General features: G+C 37.2%; 8 non-coding genes across 8 annotated transcripts; all 8 read right to left on the bottom strand.

Moving 5' to 3' along the window:
* Positions 1-228: 228 nt before the first annotated feature.
* On the bottom strand, positions 229-300 carry Trnaa-cgc (transfer RNA alanine (anticodon CGC)). The gene has a single exon. It is a non-coding gene; the product is annotated as a tRNA-Ala (tRNA).
* Positions 301-3,296: 2,996 nt separating this feature from the next.
* Trnaa-cgc (transfer RNA alanine (anticodon CGC)) lies at positions 3,297-3,368 on the bottom strand. Its single transcript has one exon. It is a non-coding gene; the product is annotated as a tRNA-Ala (tRNA).
* Positions 3,369-7,760: 4,392 nt separating this feature from the next.
* On the bottom strand, positions 7,761-7,832 carry Trnaa-cgc (transfer RNA alanine (anticodon CGC)). Its single transcript has one exon. It is a non-coding gene; the product is annotated as a tRNA-Ala (tRNA).
* A 2,996-nt stretch (positions 7,833-10,828) lies between these two features.
* Positions 10,829-10,900, bottom strand: Trnaa-cgc (transfer RNA alanine (anticodon CGC)). Its single transcript has one exon. It is a non-coding gene; the product is annotated as a tRNA-Ala (tRNA).
* Positions 10,901-15,273: 4,373 nt separating this feature from the next.
* Positions 15,274-15,345, bottom strand: Trnaa-cgc (transfer RNA alanine (anticodon CGC)). Its single transcript has one exon. It is a non-coding gene; the product is annotated as a tRNA-Ala (tRNA).
* A 2,986-nt stretch (positions 15,346-18,331) lies between these two features.
* Positions 18,332-18,403, bottom strand: Trnaa-cgc (transfer RNA alanine (anticodon CGC)). Its single transcript has one exon. It is a non-coding gene; the product is annotated as a tRNA-Ala (tRNA).
* Positions 18,404-21,452: 3,049 nt separating this feature from the next.
* Positions 21,453-21,524, bottom strand: Trnaa-cgc (transfer RNA alanine (anticodon CGC)). The gene has a single exon. It is a non-coding gene; the product is annotated as a tRNA-Ala (tRNA).
* A 2,996-nt stretch (positions 21,525-24,520) lies between these two features.
* Trnaa-cgc (transfer RNA alanine (anticodon CGC)) lies at positions 24,521-24,592 on the bottom strand. The gene has a single exon. It is a non-coding gene; the product is annotated as a tRNA-Ala (tRNA).
* Between the last annotated feature and the right edge of the window lie 764 nt (positions 24,593-25,356).

Genomic DNA, 25,356 nt, shown 5'->3' with positions numbered 1-25,356 from the left:
GTGATATATAGTGTAGTGAAAGTATTGTAGAGTCTTCAAGTAATTTATCAGTTAGATCCCGCATGTGGCAACTACATATCGCCTAAGTTTCTATTTGCCATGAGTACAGAGTACAATTTCAATAGATTCTTTAACGTAAAAACAATTTCTAAGAAGAAAAAAATAATTAAAATGTACAACATGTATATTACAATACAACCAGTGAACGGCATTGGAAAACCAAAACTATGGAGATACCGGGAGTCGAACCCGGGGCCTTTCACTTGCGATGCGAACGCTCTACCACTGAGCTATATCCCCAACTGAAGGCATAGGTATATTTTATATTTGATATACGTTTGTGATTAAATACCGATTATCATTGAAATCGTATTTTCAAAATGCGAGGGAAAGACCATACTTTTGTATCCTTTTCATTATTTCTCATTGATGGTATATCCGTAAATAAATGACTATATACTTCTCTTTTCAATGTTTTGAATATGTATTTTATGATTTATTTATGAGAAAGGACATAATTGCGGGTAAGACTAGACAATGAATAGCCACAATTTAGTAATGAATTCAAAAAATAGGCTGTTCCATTGAAACAACTAAAGATGACGGTTAGGTTTATAAAAAATTGAATGGTTTTATTGTTTTCAAAGGTCACCTCTTGGGACTTGAGCCGCGTTATCAATTATACGAAATATGCACGTAACCAACTGATTTATTAAATTTTATATTTCACGTTTATAAGAAAGTTTGAATTTGAAAAAGTCCGGTACACTGTTTAGGACCAGTATAGCATCCTCTCCGTCATGTATCAGGCCAGAATGACATGCACATGTAGAAGATCGAATCCTCAATTTGACGGAGATCCACTCAGCCTTACCTCCCTCGGTAAATGTGAAAGAAATACACAACGAAGAAAACAAACACTGAAGAAAGAAAACACACACACAAACCAACGGTACAACCTACTGCCAAGGAATGTAGCAGGCACCTTACGATCTTTCTCTTAAATGTATGTGGATTAAATAACAGATCTATTAGAATATTCACTCAAAGAAATGTAAAAGTAGCTTATAATTCTTCTTTTCCAATGAATCAATAGTTTAGTTTTCATGTCCACAGTGAAGTCTCAGTTTGTCACGTAATACATACGTGAATAAATTGGAAATTGTTATCTCTTTCTTTCATATGAGATTTTTTAAATATACATTTCTAAAAGTGATTTTACAAACGTAAATAGATAAAGAGACACGATAAACTTCTTAAAGATTCACTGAACCTATATTTAATCTTCAGGTATTAATTAGGTTTATTTCAAGAGTCGGTGTTATCTGCAGTGAATACTGAAAAAAGAGTCACATAACGGGAAGATCTCGATGTATACTGAAGGCAGAGATTAAGAACGCGAATATTTCCGATGGATACTGGTGAAAGGGACTCATAAAGGACTTGAACAACAAATCTCAAAATCCTTTTACTATTGTATATCTAAATAATCAATCTATTTACTCCTCTTACCTATAGTCACAACCTCATTTCCGGATAAAATAGCTGCAATCGACCTTGACCTTAAAATATCTCTTGGGCTTACTACACTTCTGTTTTGGTGTGCCCACTCAGTTTGTTGGTGCTCTAGGCCCTATTATCCAGCTGTAACATCGCTGAGATGGACTTTCCAACAAGGGATTAAATTCAGCTTCAATCGAGGGTTTGTTTGTGATGGTAGAAACAACGCAAGTGAAAATGAAGACATCCGCAATTTCGTAGTTGTTGAAACTGTATTAAGAGAATATGGCTGACAAACATCTTGACAAATTAAAAGTGTCTTTTTCATACCGATGGTAAATCTGGAGTTCTGGTAGGCTTGTGAGAATAGGTCAGCCAAGTTATGGACTCCAATATTCGTTTGGCGTCTACTTTGTAATAAAAAAAAAAACTTAGTAGGCACAGATGTTCTTGTTTCGGAATTATGTTGATTGTGGTCTCTAATACGTCATTGAACTCGTCCTTTTCTTCGGAGAAAGAGTGGAGTATTGGGGCGTACACACTCAGACGGTTTGTGAGAGGATCGATCAACTAGTGTATCTTTGACTGAGAAATCTATGCCGTATTTTCTTGTTTCTTGTAGGTGTTTCATTGCCAGAAGAAGGTGTGGTCTTTCTCTCTAATGCATCCAGTCGATTGGAATCGTGCTTCTCGGAGAGTTGCAATGTCAACATTAAGTATTGTCAGCTCAAAGCTGATCACAGCAGTTTGCGTGAAACATTGATATATTGGACGTCTTCGGAAAGGCCAGTTGTCATAGTTCTGACATTCCAGCATGATGTTATTAGAGAAGTTGTTTTTTGTTTTTTGTTGTTTTTTTTTTTGTCCCAGTTTTACCTCGTGCAATAGTGTCTGTCCATTTGTCGCGCGTAGGCTTTTCTAAGCTCCAGGCAGTGACTGAAGGAAGATGGTTGCGGCGGGATAACACCTTATGTTCGCGAGTTCCCCAATTGCCTGCGCATTAAACAGCCTACATGTGATGCATTTCATTAAAGGACCAAAGGAAACCAAACTCTTTCTAGCAAAATATTTTGCAAGCACCTATAGCAGCACGATTTATAGCAAAAGTAACGGATGAAGTATTAAAACGTTATTTCACAGTCGGGTTGGGTGAGGTCAGTTGGGGTGGGTATAGAGGGTCTGAAATTATTGCAAATTTATATTAGATAGTATGTGGAAAGTAAGATCGACTCAAGAGCAAGTAGTATTCAAGTGTTCTCTTTCCCTCCCCTCCGCCTTTCTGGAAGTAACCCACATCCGCACAATCAAACGATCTTCCTTTCCCATTCTTCCCCGTTGCATAGCTGTACGTTGAATCAGATTGATCTCCCGAATATAGTGTAGCAATATAATTATATACAATTTGTCATTATATATAGGTAGTTGAATTGTCCCCGCACAACACACAGAATTTATATGATGGAAATAAACTTCCATCTCTATCTTTCTCCGTGTAGCCCATCTCCAGCTGTCAGGTAAGATGAAAGTTTGCATGGAACTCCTATTTGAAAGATAGTAGTCAACATTGTTCCCGTGTCGTGATATGTAGTGTAGTGAAAGTATTGTAGAGACTTCAAGTAATTTATCAATTAGATCCCGCATGTGGCAACTACATAGCGCCTAAGTTTCTATTTGCCATGAGTACAGAGTACAATTTCAATAGAATCTTTAACGTAAAAACCAATTTCTAACAAGATAAAATGGAGAACATGTGTATTACAATACAACCAGTGAACGGCATTGGAAAACCAAAACTATGGAGATACCGGGAGTCGAACCCGGGGCCTTTCACTTGCGATGCGAACGCTCTACCACTGAGCTATATCCCCAACTGAATGCCTGGGGATATTTTATACCTGCTATACGTTTGTGGTTAAATACCGATTATCATTGAATTCGTCTTTTGATAAATGCGAGGGAAAGATCATACTTTTGTATGCTTTTGATCATTTGTCATTGAGGGTATATCCGTAAATTAATGACTATATACTCCTCTTTTCTATGTATTGAAGATGTATTTTATGATTTATTTATGAGAAAGGACACAGTTGCGGGTAAGACTAGACAATGAATAGCCTCAATTTAATAATGAATTTAAAAAATAGGTTGTTCCATTGAAGCAATTAAAGATGACGATTAGGTACATAAAAAATTGAATGGTTGAATTGTTTTCAAAGGTCCCCTCTTGGGACTTGAGCCGCGTAATCAATTATATGAAATATGCACGTAACCAACCGATTTACTGAATTTTATATTTCACGTTTATAAGAAAGTTTGAATTTGAAAAAGTCCTTTACACTGTTTAGGACCAGTATAGCATCCTCTCTGTCATGTATCAGGCCCGAATGACATGCACATGTAGAAGATCTAATCCTCAATTTGCTGGAGATCCACTCGGCCTTACCTCCCTCAGCAAATGTGAAAGAAATACACAACGAAGGAAACAAACACTGAAAATAAACACACACACACAAACCAACGGTACAACTATGCTGCCAAGGAATGTAGCAGGCAGTTTACGATCTTTTTCTTAAATGTAAGTGGATTAAATAACAGATCTATTCAAATATTCACTCAAAGAAATGTAAAAGTAGCTTATAATTCTTCTTTTCCGGTGAATCAATAGTTCAGTTCTCATGTCCACAGTAAAGTCTCAATTTGTCACGTAATACATATGTGAATAACTTGGAAATTGTTGTCTCTTTCTTTCATATGAGATTTTTTTAAAATATACATTTCTAAAAGTGATTTTACAAATGTAAATAGAAAAATAGACTCGATAAACTTCTTAAAGATTCACTGAACCTATATTTATTCTTGAGGTATTAATTAGGTTTATTTCAAGAGTCGGTGTTATCTGCAGTGCATACTGATAAAAGAGACTCATAACGGGAAGATCTCGATGTATATTGGAGAAAGAGATTCGTAAAGAGAATATTTCCGATGGATACTGATGAAAGAGACTCATAAAGGACTTGAACACCAAGTATCAAAAGCCTTTTGTTATTCTATATCTAAATAATCAATCTATTTACTCCTCTTACCTATAGTCACAACCTCATTTCCGGATAAAAATAGCTGCAATCGACCTTGACATTAAAAAGTCTCCTAGGTTTACTACACTTCTGTTTTGGTGTGCTCACTCAGTTTGTTGGTGCTCTAGGCCCTTTGCAATAAAAAAAAAACAAACTTAGTAGGCACATATGTTTTTGTTTCGGAATTATGTTAATTGTGGTCTCTAATGCGTCATTCATCTCGTCCTTTTCTTCGGAGAACGAGTGGAGTGTTGGGGCTTACACACTCAGACGGTTGACGGGGATCTCGAAAGTTATTAGGAGGAGTACCAAGGTTCTCTCTGAACTGTCTGTGAGAGGATCGAACATTTAGTGTATCTTTGACTGAGAAATCTATGCCGTATTTTCTTGTTTCTTGCAGGTGTTTCTTTGTCAGAAGAAGGTGTGGTCTTTCTCTCTAATGCATCCAGTCGATTGGAATCGTGCTTCTCGGAGAGTTGCAATGTCAACATTAAGTATTGTCAGCTCGAAGCTGATCAAAGCAGTTTGCGTGAAACATTGATATATTGGAGGTCTTCGGAAAGGCCAGTTGTCATAGTTCTGACATTCCAGCATGATGTTATTAGGGCAGGTTTCTTTTTTTTTTCCTCCTAGTTTTACCTGGTGCAATAGTGGCTGTCGATTTGTCGAGCGTAGGCTTTTCTAAGCTCAGGCAGTGACTGAAGGAAGATGGCTGAGGCGGGATAACAACTTATGTTCGCGAGTTCCCCAATTGCCTCCGCATTAAACAGCCTACATGTGTTGCATTTCATTAAAGGACCAAAGCAAACTAACCTCTTTTTAGCAAAATATTTTAGAAACGCCTATAGCTGAAACGGTTTATAGTAAAAGTAACGGATGAAGTATTCCAACCTTATTTTACAGTCGAGTTCGGTGAGGTCAGTTGGGGTGGGTATAGAGGGTCTGAAATCGTTGCCAATTTATATTAGATCTTATGTGGAGAGGAAAATCGACTGAACAGCAAGTATTATTCAAATGTTCTCTTTCCCTCCCTTCCGCCTTTCTGGAAGAAACTAACATCCACATAATCAAACGATCCTCCTTTCCCGTTGTTCCCCATTGCATAGCTGTACGTTGAATCATCTTGTTGTTGTTGTTGAGTTTAATTATAGTGGTGTGCGCACAATTGTGCATGTGCCACTTTTTTTCTGACGCACCGCAGTCTGTTAGTTTTTCCTGGGAAAGGGAATGGTGCCACCTACCCTAGGCTTTTATGGGTTCATGGAACCCTGATAGTTTGGCCTCAATCTGTGGGTCCATAGAGGTCCCTTACAGTTGAATGGTTGGCTGTCATTAGTGGGAAGGAGAGCTCGGGAATGGTCCTGGTTGCTTTTCACATCGCTGGTTTCTTGTTGCATTTGCCTAGTTTTTTTTTCTTTTTCAAAATGTTCTAAAAAGGGGTGTGTGCTCTATGCTGTTTATAGAGGTTGTTAGTACAAATCATGTATGAAGAGAGATTTTCAAGGTTATTATGGTATTACTAGTCGAGGTGTTTAGTGTGTGCTTCCTACTTTATGTTATTTATAAGTTTTTAGATATTGCCTCTTTAAGTTATTTATTTATTAATGTTTTTAGAGATTGAATGTTATTTATACTTTATTTAGCTAGAGACCGGAGTCCTAGCCGATTACACGGTTCGTTAAGGACATTTAGGACCGCAGTCCTTGCTGATTAGTCGGTTCGTTAAGGACTTCTAGGACATCCGATTTTGCGGTTTCCTTAGTTTTTTATATGTGCTTCGTAAGTGATTTATTTATTAATATTTTTATAACATTCAATGATATGTTATGGGTTTTTATGTGAGGGCTTCTAAATTTATTTAGCTAGTTACTGGGTCTTTTGGTTTTGTGGGGATAGTAATTATATTATATTCCTAAGTCCTGCTGAATCTATGAATTTATTTATATTTTTATATGCTGATTGTTTATTTTTATTAGAGTCCGTAAGTAACTCTGGATATGTGTTTGGTGATCCAATCTCTTTTTGGCTTTTGATAAATATTTTCGTAGCGGGTTGATATTTTGGGCATATACTGAATACGTGGTGTAGATCTTCGGTGGTGTGGCAGTTACAGCAGTTAATGGCTGCTGGTTTGGGTCCTATAAACCTTCCAAAACTGGTTTCTAGTTTAGTTTTTCCAGTCATTAATTTGTTTATGGTTTTCTGTTCTAAATAGATACCCTTAGGTAGCTGTATGTTCCTATCTACGGTTTAGTGGGTTTCATGGTGCTTTTTACCTTTTGTGGAGGAGTTCCAAAAATCTTGCCATTTTTGGTTTGTATATGTTTGTGAGAAGCTTAGTGCTTCTGTAGAGCTATAGTTAAGTTGATTGAGTTTTGATCTCCTAGTTTGGTTTGTGCAACTTTGTCTGCTGTTTCGCTGCCAGAGATTCCAATGTGCGACGGTATCCACATGAGCTCGACTAATTAATGTGCTGTGGCGATATCGTCGATTAATTGGCATGCTCTGTCGAAGGATTGTTCCCTAGAGTGTGTATTGCGATTTTGGATCGATTTGATTACGCTTAGGGAATCGCTTCTAATGACTGCTTTAGTTATTTGGTTGTCTTTAATCCATTGTAGTGATTCAAGTATAGCCCAGAATTCAGTAGTGTAAATGGACCAATAGTCAGGTAATCTGGATCTCGTTTGTATATTGAATTCAGAGAAGACTATTGCTGCTGATGTTCTTGGTGAATCGGCTTGATCTCCCCAAATTAGTGTAGCAATATAATTCTATGCAGCTTGTCATTATATATAGGTGGTTGAATTGTGCCCGCACAACACACAGAATTTATATGATGGAAATAAACTTCCATCTCTATCTTTCTCCGTGTAGCCCATCTCCAGCTGTCAGGTAAGATGAAAGTGTGCATGGAGCTCCTATTTGAAAGATAGTAGTCAACATTGTTCCCGTGTCGTGATATATAGTGTAGTGAAAGTATTGTAGAGTCTTCAAGTAATTTATCAGTTAGATCCCGCATGTGGCAACTACATAGCGCCTAAGTTTCTATTTGCCATGAGTACAGAGTACAATTTCAATAGATTCTTTAACGTAAAAACAATTTCTAAGAAGAAAAAAATAATTAAAATGTACAACATGTATATTACAATACAACCAGTGAACGGCATTGGAAAACCAAAACTATGGAGATACCGGGAGTCGAACCCGGGGCCTTTCACTTGCGATGCGAACGCTCTACCACTGAGCTATATCCCCAACTGAAGGCATAGGTATATTTTATATTTGATATACGTTTGTGATTAAATACCGATTATCATTGAAATCGTATTTTCAAAATGCGAGGGAAAGACCATACTTTTGTATCCTTTTCATTATTTCTCATTGATGGTATATCCGTAAATAAATGACTATATACTTCTCTTTTCAATGTTTTGAATATGTATTTTATGATTTATTTATGAGAAAGGACATAATTGCGGGTAAGACTAGACAATGAATAGCCACAATTTAGTAATGAATTCAAAAAATAGGCTGTTCCATTGAAACAACTAAAGATGACGGTTAGGTTTATAAAAAATTGAATGGTTTTATTGTTTTCAAAGGTCACCTCTTGGGACTTGAGCCGCGTTATCAATTATACGAAATATGCACGTAACCAACTGATTTATTAAATTTTATATTTCACGTTTATAAGAAAGTTTGAATTTGAAAAAGTCCGGTACACTGTTTAGGACCAGTATAGCATCCTCTCCGTCATGTATCAGGCCCGAATGACATGCACATGTAGAAGATCGAATCCTCAATTTGACGGAGATCCACTCAGCCTTACCTCCCTCGGTAAATGTGAAAGAAATACACAACGAAGAAAACAAACACTGAAGAAAGAAAACACACACACAAACCAACGGTACAACCTACTGCCAAGGAATGTAGCAGGCACCTTACGATCTTTCTCTTAAATGTATGTGGATTAAATAACAGATCTATTAGAATATTCACTCAAAGAAATGTAAAAGTAGCTTATAATTCTTCTTTTCCAATGAATCAATAGTTTAGTTTTCATGTCCACAGTGAAGTCTCAGTTTGTCACGTAATACATACGTGAATAAATTGGAAATTGTTATCTCTTTCTTTCATATGAGATTTTTTAAATATACATTTCTAAAAGTGATTTTACAAACGTAAATAGATAAAGAGACACGATAAACTTCTTAAAGATTCACTGAACCTATATTTAATCTTCAGGTATTAATTAGGTTTATTTCAAGAGTCGGTGTTATCTGCAGTGAATACTGAAAAAAGAGTCACATAACGGGAAGATCTCGATGTATACTGAAGGCAGAGATTAAGAACGCGAATATTTCCGATGGATACTGGTGAAAGGGACTCATAAAGGACTTGAACAACAAATCTCAAAATCCTTTTACTATTGTATATCTAAATAATCAATCTATTTACTCCTCTTACCTATAGTCACAACCTCATTTCCGGATAAAATAGCTGCAATCGACCTTGACCTTAAAATATCTCTTGGGCTTACTACACTTCTGTTTTGGTGTGCCCACTCAGTTTGTTGGTGCTCTAGGCCCTATTATCCAGCTGTAACATCGCTGAGATGGACTTTCCAACAAGGGATTAAATTCAGCTTCAATCGAGGGTTTGTTTGTGATGGTAGAAACAACGCAAGTGAAAATGAAGACATCCGCAATTTCGTAGTTGTTGAAACTGTATTAAGAGAATATGGCTGACAAACATCTTGACAAATTAAAAGTGTCTTTTTCATACCGATGGTAAATCTGGAGTTCTGGTAGGCTTGTGAGAATAGGTCAGCCAAGTTATGGACTCCAATATTCGTTTGGCGTCTACTTTGTAATAAAAAAAAAACTTAGTAGGCACAGATGTTCTTGTTTCGGAATTATGTTGATTGTGGTCTCTAATACGTCATTGAACTCGTCCTTTTCTTCGGAGAAAGAGTGGAGTATTGGGGCGTACACACTCAGACGGTTTGTGAGAGGATCGATCAACTAGTGTATCTTTGACTGAGAAATCTATGCCGTATTTTCTTGTTTCTTGTAGGTGTTTCATTGCCAGAAGAAGGTGTGGTCTTTCTCTCTAATGCATCCAGTCGATTGGAATCGTGCTTCTCGGAGAGTTGCAATGTCAACATTAAGTATTGTCAGCTCAAAGCTGATCACAGCAGTTTGCGTGAAACATTGATATATTGGACGTCTTCGGAAAGGCCAGTTGTCATAGTTCTGACATTCCAGCATGATGTTATTAGAGAAGTTGTTTTTTTGTTTTTTGTTGTTTTTTTTTTTGTCCCAGTTTTACCTCGTGCAATAGTGTCTGTCCATTTGTCGCGCGTAGGCTTTTCTAAGCTCCAGGCAGTGACTGAAGGAAGATGGTTGCGGCGGGATAACACCTTATGTTCGCGAGTTCCCCAATTGCCTGCGCATTAAACAGCCTACATGTGATGCATTTCATTAAAGGACCAAAGGAAACCAAACTCTTTCTAGCAAAATATTTTGCAAGCACCTATAGCAGCACGATTTATAGCAAAAGTAACGGATGAAGTATTAAAACGTTATTTCACAGTCGGGTTGGGTGAGGTCAGTTGGGGTGGGTATAGAGGGTCTGAAATTATTGCAAATTTATATTAGATAGTATGTGGAAAGTAAGATCGACTCAAGAGCAAGTAGTATTCAAGTGTTCTCTTTCCCTCCCCTCCGCCTTTCTGGAAGTAACCCACATCCGCACAATCAAACGATCTTCCTTTCCCATTCTTCCCCGTTGCATAGCTGTACGTTGAATCAGATTGATCTCCCGAATATAGTGTAGCAATATAATTATATACAATTTGTCATTATATATAGGTAGTTGAATTGTCCCCGCACAACACACAGAATTTATATGATGGAAATAAACTTCCATCTCTATCTTTCTCCGTGTAGCCCATCTCCAGCTGTCAGGTAAGATGAAAGTTTGCATGGAACTCCTATTTGAAAGATAGTAGTCAACATTGTTCCCGTGTCGTGATATGTAGTGTAGTGAAAGTATTGTAGAGACTTCAAGTAATTTATCAATTAGATCCCGCATGTGGCAACTACATAGCGCCTAAGTTTCTATTTGCCATGAGTACAGAGTACAATTTCAATAGAATCTTTAACGTAAAAACCAATTTCTAACAAGATAAAATGGAGAACATGTGTATTACAATACAACCAGTGAACGGCATTGGAAAACCAAAACTATGGAGATACCGGGAGTCGAACCCGGGGCCTTTCACTTGCGATGCGAACGCTCTACCACTGAGCTATATCCCCAACTGAATGCCTGGGGATATTTTATACCTGCTATACGTTTGTGGTTAAATACCGATTATCATTGAATTCGTCTTTTGATAAATGCGAGGGAAAGATCATACTTTTGTATGCTTTTGATCATTTGTCATTGAGGGTATATCCGTAAATTAATGACTATATACTCCTCTTTTCTATGTATTGAAGATGTATTTTATGATTTATTTATGAGAAAGGACACAGTTGCGGGTAAGACTAGACAATGAATAGCCTCAATTTAATAATGAATTTAAAAAATAGGTTGTTCCATTGAAGCAATTAAAGATGACGATTAGGTACATAAAAAATTGAATGGTTGAATTGTTTTCAAAGGTCCCCTCTTGGGACTTGAGCCGCGTAATCAATTATATGAAATATGCACGTAACCAACCGATTTACTGAATTTTATATTTCACGTTTATAAGAAAGTTTGAATTTGAAAAAGTCCTTTACACTGTTTAGGACCAGTATAGCATCCTCTCTGTCATGTATCAGGCCCGAATGACATGCACATGTAGAAGATCTAATCCTCAATTTGCTGGAGATCCACTCGGCCTTACCTCCCTCAGCAAATGTGAAAGAAATACACAACGAAGGAAACAAACACTGAAAATAAACACACACACACAAACCAACGGTACAACTATGCTGCCAAGGAATGTAGCAGGCAGTTTACGATCTTTTTCTTAAATGTAAGTGGATTAAATAACAGATCTATTCAAATATTCACTCAAAGAAATGTAAAAGTAGCTTATAATTCTTCTTTTCCGGTGAATCAATAGTTCAGTTCTCATGTCCACAGTAAAGTCTCAATTTGTCACGTAATACATATGTGAATAACTTGGAAATTGTTGTCTCTTTCTTTCATATGAGATTTTTTTAAAATATACATTTCTAAAAGTGATTTTACAAATGTAAATAGAAAAATAGACTCGATAAACTTCTTAAAGATTCACTGAACCTATATTTATTCTTGAGGTATTAATTAGGTTTATTTCAAGAGTCGGTGTTATCTGCAGTGCATACTGATAAAAGAGACTCATAACGGGAAGATCTCGATGTATATTGGAGAAAGAGATTCGTAAAGAGAATATTTCCGATGGATACTGATGAAAGAGACTCATAAAGGACTTGAACACCAAGTATCAAAAGCCTTTTGTTATTCTATATCTAAATAATCAATCTATTTACTCCTCTTACCTATAGTCACAACCTCATTTCCGGATAAAAATAGCTGCAATCGACCTTGACATTAAAAAGTCTCCTAGGTTTACTACACTTCTGTTTTGGTGTGCTCACTCAGTTTGTTGGTGCTCTAGGCCCTTTGCAATAAAAAAAAAACAAACTTAGTAGGCACATATGTTTTTGTTTCGGAATTATGTTAATTGTGGTCTCTAATGCGTCATTCATCTCGTCCTTTTCTTCGGAGAACGAGTGGAGTGTTGGGGCTTACACACTCAGACGGTTGACGGGGATCTCGAAAGTTATTAGGAGGAGTACCAAGGTTCTCTCTGAACTGTCTGTGAGAGGATCGAACATTTAGTGTATCTTTGACTGAGAAATCTATGCCGTATTTTCTTGTTTCTTGCAGGTGTTTCTTTGTCAGAAGAAGGTGTGGTCTTTCTCTCTAATGCATCCAGTCGATTGGAATCGTGCTTCTCGGAGAGTTGCAATGTCAACATTCAGTATTGTCAGCTCGAAGCTGATCAAAGCAGTTTGCGTGAAACATTGATATATTGGAGGTCTTCGGAAAGGCCAGTTGTCATAGTTCTGACATTCCAGCATGATGTTATTAGGGCAGGTTTCTTTTTTTTTTCCTCCTAGTTTTACCTGGTGCAATAGTGGCTGTCGATTTGTCGAGCGTAGGCTTTTCTAAGCTCAGGCAGTGACTGAAGGAAGATGGCTGAGGCGGGATAACAACTTATGTTCGCGAGTTCCCCAATTGCCTCCGCATTAAACAGCCTACATGTGTTGCATTTCATTAAAGGACCAAAGCAAACTAACCTCTTTTTAGCAAAATATTTTAGAAACGCCTATAGCTGAAACGGTTTATAGTAAAAGTAACGGATGAAGTATTCCAACCTTATTTTACAGTCGAGTTCGGTGAGGTCAGTTGGGGTGGGTATAGAGGGTCTGAAATCGTTGCCAATTTATATTAGATCTTATGTGGAGAGGAAAATCGACTGAACAGCAAGTATTATTCAAATGTTCTCTTTCCCTCCCTTCCGCCTTTCTGGAAGAAACTAACATCCACATAATCAAACGATCCTCCTTTCCCGTTGTTCCCCATTGCATAGCTGTACGTTGAATCATCTTGTTGTTGTTGTTGAGTTTAATTATAGCGGTGTGCGCACAATTGTGCATGTGCCACTTTTTTTCTGACGCACCGCAGTCTGTTAGTTTTTCCTGGGAAAGGGAATGGTGCCACCTACCCTAGGCTTTTATGGGTTCATGGAATCCTGATAGTTTGGCCTCAGTCTGTGGGTCCATAAAGGTCCCTTACAGTTGAATGGTTGGCTGTCATTAGTGGGAAGGAGAGCTCGGGAATGGTCCTGGTTGCTTTTCACATCGCTGGTTTCTTGTTGCATTTGCCTAGTTTTTTTTTCTTTTTCAAAATGTTCTAAAAAGGGGTGTGTGCTCTATGCTGTTTATAGAGGTTGTTAGTACAAATCATGTATGAAGAGAGATTTTCAAGGTTATTATGGTATTACTAGTCGAGGTGTTTAGTGTGTGCTTCCTACTTTATGTTATTTATAAGATTTTAGATATTGCCTCTTTAAGTTATTTATTTATTAATGTTTTTAGAGATTGAATGTTATTTATACTTTATTTAGCTAGAGACCGGAGTCCTAGCCGATTACACGGTTCGTTAAGGACATTTAGGACCGCAGTCCTTGCTGATTACACGGTTCGTTAAGGACATCTAGGACATCCGATTTTGCGGTTTCCTTAGTTTTTTATATGTGCTTCGTAAGTGATTTATTTATTAATATTTTTATAACATTGAATGATATGTTATGGGTTTTTATGTGAGGGCTTCTAAATTTATTTAGCTAGTTACTGGGTCTTTTGGTTTTGTGGGGATAGTAATTATATTATATTCCTAAGTCCTGCTGAATCTATGAATTTATTTATATTTTTATATGCTGATTGTTTATTTTTATTAGAGTCCGTAAGTAACTCTGGATATGTGTTTGGTGATCCAATCTCTTTTTGGTTTTTGATAAATATTTTCGTAGCGGGTTGATATTTTGGGCATATACTGAATACGTGGCGTAGATCTTCGGTGGTGTGGCAGTTACAGCAGTTAATGGCTGCTGGTTTGGGTCCTATAAACCTTCCAAAACTGGTTTCTAGTTTAGTTTTTCCAGTCATTAATTTGTTTATGGTTTTCTGTTCTAAATAGATACCCTTAGGTAGCTGTATGTTCCTATCTACGGTTTAGTGGGTTTCATGGTGCTTTTTACCTTTTGTGGAGGAGTTCCAAAAATCTTGCCATTTTTGGTTTGTATATGTTTGCGAGAAGCTTAGTGCTTCTGTAGAGCTATAGTTAAGTTGATTGAGTTTTGATCTCCTAGTTTGGTTTGTGCAACTTTGTCTGCTGTTTCGCTGCCAGAGATTCCAATGTGCGACGGTATCCACATGAGCTCGACTAATTAATGTGCTGTGGCGATATCGTCGATTAATTGGCATGCTCTGTCGAAGGATTGTTCCCTAGAGTGTGTATTGCGATTTTGGATCGATTTGATTACGCTTAGGGAATCGCTTCTAATGACTGCTTTAGGTATTTGGTTGTCTTTAATCCATTGTAGTGATTCAAGTATAGCCCAGAATTCAGTAGTGTAAATGGACCAATAGTCAGGTAATCTGGATCTCGTTTGTATATTGAATTCAGAGAAGACTATTGCTGCTGATGTTCTTGGTGAATCGGCTTGATCTCCCCAAATTAGTGTAGCAATATAATTCTATGCAGCTTGTCATTATATATAGGTGGTTGAATTGTGCCCGCACAACACACAGAATTTATATGATGGAAATAAACTTCCATCTCTATCTTTCTCCGTGTAGCCCATCTCCAGCTGTCAGGTAAGATGAAAGTTTGCATGGAACTCCTATTTGAAAGATAGTAGTCAACATTGTTCCCGTGTCGTGATATGTAGTGTAGTGAAAGTATTGTAGAGACTTCAAGTAATTTATCAATTAGATCCCGCATGTGGCAACTACATAGCGCCTAAGTTTCTATTTGCCATGAGTACAGAGTACAATTTCAATAGAATCTTTAACGTAAAAACCAATTTCTAACAAGATAAAATGGAGAACATGTGTAACCAGTGAACGGCATTGGAAAACCAAAACTATGGAGATACCGGGAGTCGAACCCGGGGCCTTTCACTTGCGATGCGAACGCTCTACCACTGAGCTATATCCCCAACTGAAGGCATAGGTATATTTTATATTTGATATACGTTTGTGATTAAATACCGATTATCATTGAAATCGTATTTTCAAAATGCGAGGGAAAGACCATACTTTTGTATCCTTTTCATTATTTCTCATTGATGGTATATCCGTAAATAAATGACTATATACTTCTCTTTTCAATGTTTTGAATATGTATTTTATGATTTATTTATGAGAAAGGACATAATTGCGGGTAAGACTAGACAATGAATAGCCACAATTTAGTAATGAATTCAAAAAATAGGCTGTTCCATTGAAACAACTAAAGATGACGGTTAGGTTTATAAAAAATTGAATGGTTTTATTGTTTTCAAAGGTCACCTCTTGGGACTTGAGCCGCGTTATCAATTATACGAAATATGCACGTAACCAACTGATTTATTAAATTTTATATTTCACGTTTATAAGAAAGTTTGAATTTGAAAAAGTCCGGTACACTGTTTAGGACCAGTATAGCATCCTCTCCGTCATGTATCAGGCCCGAATGACATGCACATGTAGAAGATCGAATCCTCAATTTGACGGAGATCCACTCAGCCTTACCTCCCTCGGTAAATGTGAAAGAAATACACAACGAAGAAAACAAACACTGAAGAAAGAAAACACACACACAAACCAACGGTACAACCTACTGCCAAGGAATGTAGCAGGCACCTTACGATCTTTCTCTTAAATGTATGTGGATTAAATAACAGATCTATTAGAATATTCACTCAAAGAAATGTAAAAGTAGCTTATAATTCTTCTTTTCCAATGAATCAATAGTTTAGTTTTCATGTCCACAGTGAAGTCTCAGTTTGTCACGTAATACATACGGGAATAAATTGGAAATTGTTATCTCTTTCTTTCATATGAGATTTTTTAAATATACATTTCTAAAAGTGATTTTACAAACGTAAATAGATAAAGAGACACGATAAACTTCTTACAGATTCACTGAACCTATATTTAATCTTCAGGTATTAATTAGGTTTATTTCAAGAGTCGGTGTTATCTGCAGTGAATACTGAAAAAAGAATCACATAACGGGAAGATCTCGATGTATACTGAAGGCAGAGATTAAGAACGCGAATATTTCCGATGGATACTGGTGAAAGGAACTCATAAAGGACTTGAACAACAAATCTCTAAATCCTTTTACTATTGTATATCTAAATAATCAATCGATTTACTCCTCTTACCTATAGTCACAACCTCATTTCCGGATAAAATAGCTGCAATCGAAATTGACCTTATAAAATCTCTTAGGCTTACTACACTTCTGTTTTGGTGTGCTCACTCAGTTTGTTGGTGCTCTAGGCCCTATTATCCAGCTGTAACATCGCTGAGGTGGACTTTCCAACAAGGGAATTAAATTCAGGTTCAATCGAGGGTTTGTTTGTGATGGTAGAAACAGTGCAAGTGAAAATGAAGACATCAGCAATTTCGTAGTTGTTGAAACTGTATTAAGAGAATATGGCTGACAAACATCTTGACAAATTAAAAGTGTCTTTTTCATACCGATGGTAAACCTGGAGTTCCGGTAGGCTTGTGAGAATAGGTCAGCGAAGTTATGGATTCAGTGTCCGTTTGGCGTCTACTTTGTATAAAAAAAAAACTTAGTAGGCACAAATGTTCTTGTTTCGGAATTATGTTGATTGTGGTCTCTAATACGTCATTGAACTCGTCCTTTTCTTCGGAGAAAGAGTGGAGTGTTGGGGCGTACACACTTAGACGGTTTGTGAGAGGATCGATCAACTAGTGTATCTTTGACTGAGAAATCTATGCCGTATTTTCTTGTTTCTTCTAGGTGTTTCATTGCCATAAGAATATGTGGTCTTTCTCTCTAATGCATCCAGTCGATCGGAATCGTGCTTCTCGGAGAGTTGCAATGTCAACATTAAGTATTGTCAGCTCAAAGCTGATCACAGCAGTTTGCGTGAAACATTGATATATTGGACGTCTTCGGAAAGGCCAGTTGTCATAGTTCTGACATTCCAGCATGATGTTATTAGGGCAGGTTTCTTTTTTTTCTCCTCCTAGTTTTACCTGGGGCAATAGTGGCTGTCGCTTTGTCGAGCGTAGGCTTTTCTAAGCTCCAGGCAGTGACTGAAGGAAGATGGCTGAGGCGGGATACACCTTATGTTCGCGAGTTGCCCAATTGCCTCGGCATTAAACAGCCTACATGTGTTGCATTTCATTAAAGGACGAAAGCAAACCAAACTTTTTTTAGCAAAATATTTTAGAAACGCCTATAGCTGAAACGGTTTCTAGTAAAAGTAACGGATGATGTATTAAAACGTTGTTTCACAGTCGGGTTGGGTGAGGTCAGTTGGGGTGGTTATAGAGGGTCTGAAATCATTGCCAAATTATATTAGATAGTATGTGGAAAGAAAGATCGACTCAACAGCAAGTATTATTCAAGTGTTCTCTTTCCCTCCCTTCCGCCTTTCTGGAAGTAACTCACATCCACACAATGAACGATCTTCCTTTCCCGTTCTTTCCCGCTGCATAGCTGTACGTTGAATCAGATTGATCTCCCCAAATTAGTGTAGCAATATAATTCTATGCAGCTTGTCATTATATAAAGGTAGTTGAATTGTCCCCGCACAACACACAGAATTTATATGATGGAAATAAACTTCCATCTCTATCTTTCTCCGTGTAGCCCATCTCCAGCTGTCAGGTAAGATGAAAGTTTGCATGGAACTCCTATTTGAAAGATAGTAGTCAACATTGTTCCCGTGTCGTGATATATAGTGTAGTGAAAGTATTGTAGAACCTTCAAGTAATTTATCAATTAGAACCCGCATGTGGCAACTACATAGCGCCTAAGTTTCTATTTGCCATGAGTAAAGAGTACAATTTCAATAGATTCTTTAACGTAAAAACCAATTTCTAACAAGAAAACAAATTAAAATGGAGAACATGTATATTATAATACAACCAGTGAACGGCATTGGAAAACCAAAACTATGGAGATACCGGGAGTCGAACCCGGGGCCTTTCACTTGCGATGCGAACGTTCTACCACTGAGCTATATCCCCAACTGAAATCATAGATATATTTTATATCTGATATACCTTTGTGATTAAATACCGATTATGATTGAATTCGTCCTTTGATGAATGCGAGGGAAAGATCATACTTCTGTATCCTTTTCATTATTTCTCATTGATGGTATATCCGTAAATGAATGCTTATATACTCCTCTTTTCTATGTATTGAAGATGTATTTTATGATTTATTTATGAGAAAGGATATAATTGCTGGTAAATCTAGACAATGAATAGCCTCAATTTAATAATGAATTTAAAAAATAGGTTGTTCCATTGAAACAATTAAAGATGACGGTTAGGTTTATAAAAAAAATTGAATGGTTTAATTGTTTTCAAAGGTCCCCTCTTGGGACTTGAGCCGCGTTATCAATTATATGAAATATGCACGCAACCAACTGATTTATTAAATTTTATATTTCACGCTTATAAGAAAGTTTGAATTTGAAAAAGTCCGGTACACTGTTTAGGACCAGTATAGCATCCTCTCCGTCATGTATCAGGCCCGAATGACATGCACATGTAGAAGATCGAATCCTCAATTTGCTGGAGATCCACTCGGCCTTACCTCCCTCGGCAAATGTGAAAGAAATACACAACGAAGAAAACAAACACCGAAGAAAAAACACGCACACAAACCAACGGTACAACATACTGCCAAGGAATATAGCAGGCACCTTACGATCTTTTTCTTAAATGGATGTGGATTAAATAACAGATCTATTAGAATATTCACTCAAAGAAATGTAAAAGTAGCTTATAATTCTTCTTTTCCAGTGAATCAATAGTTCAGTTTTCATGTCCACAGTAAAGTCTCAGTTTGTCACGTAATACATACGTGAATAAATTGGAAATTGTTATCTCTTTCTTTCATATGAGATTTTTTAAATATACATTTCTAAAACTGATTTTACAAATGTAAATAGATAAAGAGACACGATAAACTTCTTACAGATTCACTGAACCTATATTTAATCTTCAGGTATTAATTAGGTTTATTTCAAGAGTCGGGGTTATCTGCAGTGAATACTGATAAAAGAGTCACATAACGGGAAGATCTCGATGTGTACTGAAGGCAGAGATTAAGAACGCGAATATTTCCGATGGATACTGGTGAAAGGGACTCATAAAGGACTTGAACAACAAATCTCAAAATCCTTTTACTATTGTATATCTAAATAATCAATCTATTTACTCCTCTTACCTATAGTCACAACCTCATTTCCGGATAAAATAGCTGGAATCGACCTTGACCTTAAAATATCTCTTAGGCTTACTACACTTCTGTTTTGGTGTGCTCACTCAACTTGTTGTTGCTCTAGGCCCTATTATTCAGCTGCAACATCGCTGAGGTAGACTTTCCAACAAGGAATTAAATTCAGCTTCAATCGAGGGTTTGTTTGTGATGGTAGGAACAATACAAGTGAAAATGAAGACATCCGAAATTTCGTAGTTGTTGATACTGTAATAAGAGAATATGGCTGATAAACATCTTGACAAATTAAAAGTGTCTTTTTCATACCGATGGCAAACCTGGAGTTCTGGTAGGCTTGTGAGAATAGGTCAGCCAAGTTATGGATTCAATATCCGTTTGGCATCTACTTTGTAATAATAAAAGAAAAATTGGTAGGCACAGATGTTCTTGTTTCGGAATTATGTTGATTGTGGTCTCTAATACGTCATTGAACTCGTCGTTTTCTTCGGAGAACGAGTGGAGTGTTGGGGCTTACACACTTAGACGGTTGACGGGGCCCTCGAAAGTTATTAGGCGGAGTACCAAGGTTCTCTCTGAACTGTTTGTGAGAGGATCGATCATTTAGTGTATCTTTGACTGAGAAATCTATGCCGTATTTTCTTGTTTCTTGTAGGTGTTTCTTTGTCAGAAGAAGGTGTGGTCTTTCTCTCTAATGCATCCAGTCGATCGGAATCGTGCTTCTCGGAGAGTTGCAATGTCAACATTAAGTATTGTCAGCTCGAAGCTGATGACAACAGTTTGCGTGAAACATTGATATATTGGAGGTCTTCGGAAAGGCCAGTTGTCATAGTTCTGACATTCCAGCATGATGTTATTAGAGAAGTTGTTTTTTTGTTTTTTGTTTTTCTTTTTGTCCCAGTTTTACCTCGTGCAATAGTGTCTGTCCATTTGTCGCGCGTAGGCTTTTCTAAGTTCCAGGCAGTGACTGAAGGAAGATGGTTGCGGCGGGATAACACCTTATGTTCGCGAGTTCCCCAATTGCCTGCGCATTAAACAGCCTACATGTGATGCATTTCATTAAAGGACCAAAGGAAACCAAACTCTTTCTAGCAAAATATTTTACAAGCACCTATAGCAGCACGATTTATAGCAGAAGTAACGGATGAAGTATTAAAACGTTATTTCACAGTCGGGTTGGGTGAGGTCAGTTGGGGTGGGTATAGAGGGTCTGAAATTATTGCAAATTTATATTAGATAGTATGTGGAAAGTAAGATCGACTCAAGAGCAAGTAGTATTCAAGTGTTCTCTTTCCCTCCCCTCCGCCTTTCTGGAAGTAACCCACATCCGCACAATCAAACGATCTTCCTTTCCCATTCTTCCCCGTTGCATAGCTGTACGTTGAATCAGATTGATCTCCCGAATATAGTGTAGCAATATAATTATATACAATTTGTCATTATATATAGGTAGTTGAATTGTCCCCGCACAACACACAGAATTTATATGATGGAAATAAACTTCCATCTCTATCTTTCTCCGTGTAGCCCATCTCCAGCTGTCAGGTAAGATGAAAGTTTGCATGGAACTCCTATTTGAAAGATAGTAGTCAACATTGTTCCCGTGTCGTGATATGTAGTGTAGTGAAAGTATTGTAGAGACTTCAAGTAATTTATCAATTAGATCCCGCATGTGGCAACTACATAGCGCCTAAGTTTCTATTTGCCATGAGTACAGAGTACAATTTCAATAGAATCTTTAACGTAAAAACCAATTTCTAACAAGATAAAATGGAGAACATGTGTATTACAATACAACCAGTGAACGGCATTGGAAAACCAAAACTATGGAGATACCGGGAGTCGAACCCGGGGCCTTTCACTTGCGATGCGAACGCTCTACCACTGAGCTATATCCCCAACTGAATGCCTGGGGATATTTTATACCTGCTATACGTTTGTGGTTAAATACCGATTATCATTGAATTCGTCTTTTGATAAATGCGAGGGAAAGATCATACTTCTGTATCCTTTTCATTATTTCTCATTGATGGTATATCCGTAAATGAATGCCTATATACTCCTCCTTTCGATGTATTGAATATGTATTTTATGATTTATTTATGAGAAAGGACATAATTGCGGGTAAGACTAGACAAAGAATAGCCTCAATTTAATAATGAATTTAAAAAATAGGTTGTTCCATTGAAACAATTAAAGATGACGGTTAGGTTTATAAAAAAATATTGAATGGTGTAATTGTTTTCAAAGGTCCCCTCTTGGGACTTGCGCCGTGTTATCAATTATATGAAATATGCACGCAACCAACTGATTTATTAAATTTTATATTTCACGCTTATAAGAAAGTTTGAATTTGAAAAAGTCCGGTACACTGTTTAGGACCAGTATAGCATCCTCTCCGTCATGTATCAGGCCCGAATGACATGCACATGTAGAAGATCGAATCCTCAATTTGCTGGAGATCCACTCGGCCTTACCTCCCTCGGCAAATGTGAAAGAAATACACAACGAAGAAAACAAACACCGAAGAAAACACACACACGCAAACCAACGGTACAACATACTGCCAAGGAATATAGCAGGCACCTTACGATCTTTTTCTTAAATGGATGTGGATTAAATAACAGATCTATTAGAATATTCACTCAAAGAAATGTAAAAGTAGCTTATAATTCTTCCTTTCCAATGAATCAATAGTTCATTTTTTATGTCCACAGTAAAGTCTCAGTTTGTCACGTAATACATACGTGAATAAATTGGAAATTGTTATCTCTTTCTTTCATATGAGATTTTTTAAATATACATTTCTAAAACTGATTTTACAAATGTAAATAGATAAAGAGACACGATAAACTTCTTACAGATTCACTGAACCTATATTTAATCTTCAGGTATTAATTAGGTTTATTTCAAGAGTCGGTGTTATCTGCAGTGAATACTGAAAAAAGAGTCACATAACGGGAAGATCTCGATGTATACTGAAGGCAGAGATTAAGAACGCGAATATTTCCGATGGATACTGGTGAAAGGGACTCATAAAGGACTTGAACAACAAATCTCAAAATCCTTTTACTATTGTATATCTAAATAATCAATCTATTTACTCCTCTTACCTATAGTCACAACCTCATTTCCGGATAAAATAGCTGGAATCGACCTTGACCTTAAAATATCTCTTAGGCTTACTACACTTCTGTTTTGGTGTGCCCACTCAGTTTGTTGGTGCTCTAGGCCCTATTATCCAGCTGTAACATCGCTGAGATGGACTTTCCAACAAGGGATTAAATTCAGCTTCAATCGAGGGTTTGTTTGTGATGGTAGAAACAACGCAAGTGAAAATGAAGACATCCGCAATTTCGTAGTTGTTGAAACTGTATTAAGAGAATATGGCTGACAAACATCTTGACAAATTAAAAGTGTCTTTTTCATACCGATGGTAAATCTGGAGTTCTGGTAGGCTTGTGAGAATAGGTCAGCCAAGTTATGGACTCCAATATTCGTTTGGCGTCTACTTTGTAATAAAAAAAAAAACTTAGTAGGCACAGATGTTCTTGTTTCGGAATTATGTTGATTGTGGTCTCTAATACGTCATTGAACTCGTCCTTTTCTTCGGAGAAAGAGTGGAGTATTGGGGCGTACACACTCAGACGGTTTGTGAGAGGATCGATCAACTAGTGTATCTTTGACTGAGAAATCTATGCCGTATTTTCTTGTTTCTTGTAGGTGTTTCATTGCCAGAAGAAGGTGTGGTCTTTCTCTCTAATGCATCCAGTCGATCGGAATCGTGCTTCTCGGAGAGTTGCAATGGCAACATTAAGTATTGTAAGCTCAAAGCTGATCACAACAGTTTGCGTGAAACATTGATATATTGGAGGTCTTCGGAAAGGCCAGTTGTCATAGTTCTGACATTCCAGCATGATGTTATTAGAGAAGTTGTTTTTTTGTTTTTTGTTTTTTGTTTTGTCCCAGTTTTACCTCGTGCAATAGTGTCTGTCCATTTGTCGCGCGTAGGCTTTTCTAAGTTCCAGGCAGTGACTGAAGGAAGATGGTTGCGGCGGGATAACACCTTATGTTCGCGAGTTCCCCAATTGCCTGCGCATTAAACAGCCTACATGTGATGCATTTCATTAAAGGACCAAAGGAAACCAAACTCTTTCTAGCAAAATATTTTACAAGCACCTATAGCAGCACGATTTATAGCAGAAGTAACGGATGAAGTATTAAAACGTTATTTCACAGTCGGGTTGGGTGAGGTCAGTTGGGGTGGGTATAGAGGGTCTGAAATTATTGCAAATTTATATTAGATAGTATGTGGAAAGTAAGATCGACTCAAGAGCAAGTAGTATTCAAGTGTTCTCTTTCCCTCCCCTCCGCCTTTCTGGAAGTAACCCACATCCGCACAATCAAACGATCTTCCTTTCCCATTCTTCCCCGTTGCATAGCTGTACGTTGAATCAGATTGATCTCCCGAATATAGTGTAGCAATATAATTATATACAATTTGTCATTATATATAGGTAGTTGAATTGTCCCCGCACAACACACAGAATTTATATGATGGAAATAAACTTCCATCTCTATCTTTCTCCGTGTAGCCCATCTCCAGCTGTCAGGTAAGATGAAAGTTTGCATGGAACTCCTATTTGAAAGATAGTAGTCAACATTGTTCCCGTGTCGTGATATATAGTGTAGTGAAAGTATTGTAGAGACTTCAAGTAATTTATCAATTAGATCCCGCATGTGGCAACTACATAGCGCCTAAGTTTCTATTTGCCATGAGTACAGAGTACAATTTCAATAGAATCTTTAACGTAAAAACCAATTTCTAACAAGATAAAATGGAGAACATGTGTATTACAATACAACCAGTGAACGGCATTGGAAAACCAAAACTATGGAGATACCGGGAGTCGAACCCGGGGCCTTTCACTTGCGATGCGAACGCTCTACCACTGAGCTATATCCCCAACTGAATGCCTGGGGATATTTTATACCTGCTATACGTTTGTGGTTAAATACCGATTATCATTGAATTCGTCTTTTGATAAATGCGAGGGAAAGATCATACTTTTGTATGCTTTGGATCATTTGTCATTGAGGGTATATCCGTAAATTAATGACTATATACTCCTCTTTTCTATGTATTGAAGATGTATTTTATGATTTATTTATGAGAAAGGACGCAATTGCGGGTAAGACTAGACAATGAATAGCCTCAATTTAATAATGAATTTAAAAAATAGGTTGTTCCATTGAAACAATTAAAGATGACGATTAGGTACATAAAAAATTGAATGGTTGAATTGTTTTCAAAGGTCCCCTCTTGGGACTTGAGCCGCGTAATCAATTATATGAAATATGCACGTAACCAACCGATTTACTGAATTTTATATTTCACGTTTATAAGAAAGTTTGAATTTGAAAAAGTCCTTTACACTGTTTAGGACCAGTATAGCATCCTCTCTGTCATGTATCAGGCCCGAATGACATGCACATGTAGAAGATCGAATCCTCAATTTGCTGGAGATCCACTCGGCCTTACCTCCCTCAGCAAATGTGAAAGAAATACACAACGAAGGAAACAAACACTGAAAATAAACACACACACACAAACCAACGGTACAACTATGCTGCCAAGGAATGTAGCAGGCAGTTTACGATCTTTTTCTTAAATGTAAGTGGATTAAATAACAGATCTATTCAAATATTCACTCAAAGAAATGTAAAAGTA

The sequence above is a fragment of the Sinohyriopsis cumingii genome, chromosome 1 (assembly GCF_028554795.1).
Source record: "Sinohyriopsis cumingii isolate HCF-2022 chromosome 1, ASM2855479v2, whole genome shotgun sequence".
NCBI classification, from domain to species: domain Eukaryota; kingdom Metazoa; phylum Mollusca; class Bivalvia; order Unionida; family Unionidae; genus Sinohyriopsis; species Sinohyriopsis cumingii.
The sequence above is the reverse complement of the archived record's forward strand: the minus strand, read 5'-3'. Positions and strand labels throughout refer to the sequence as shown.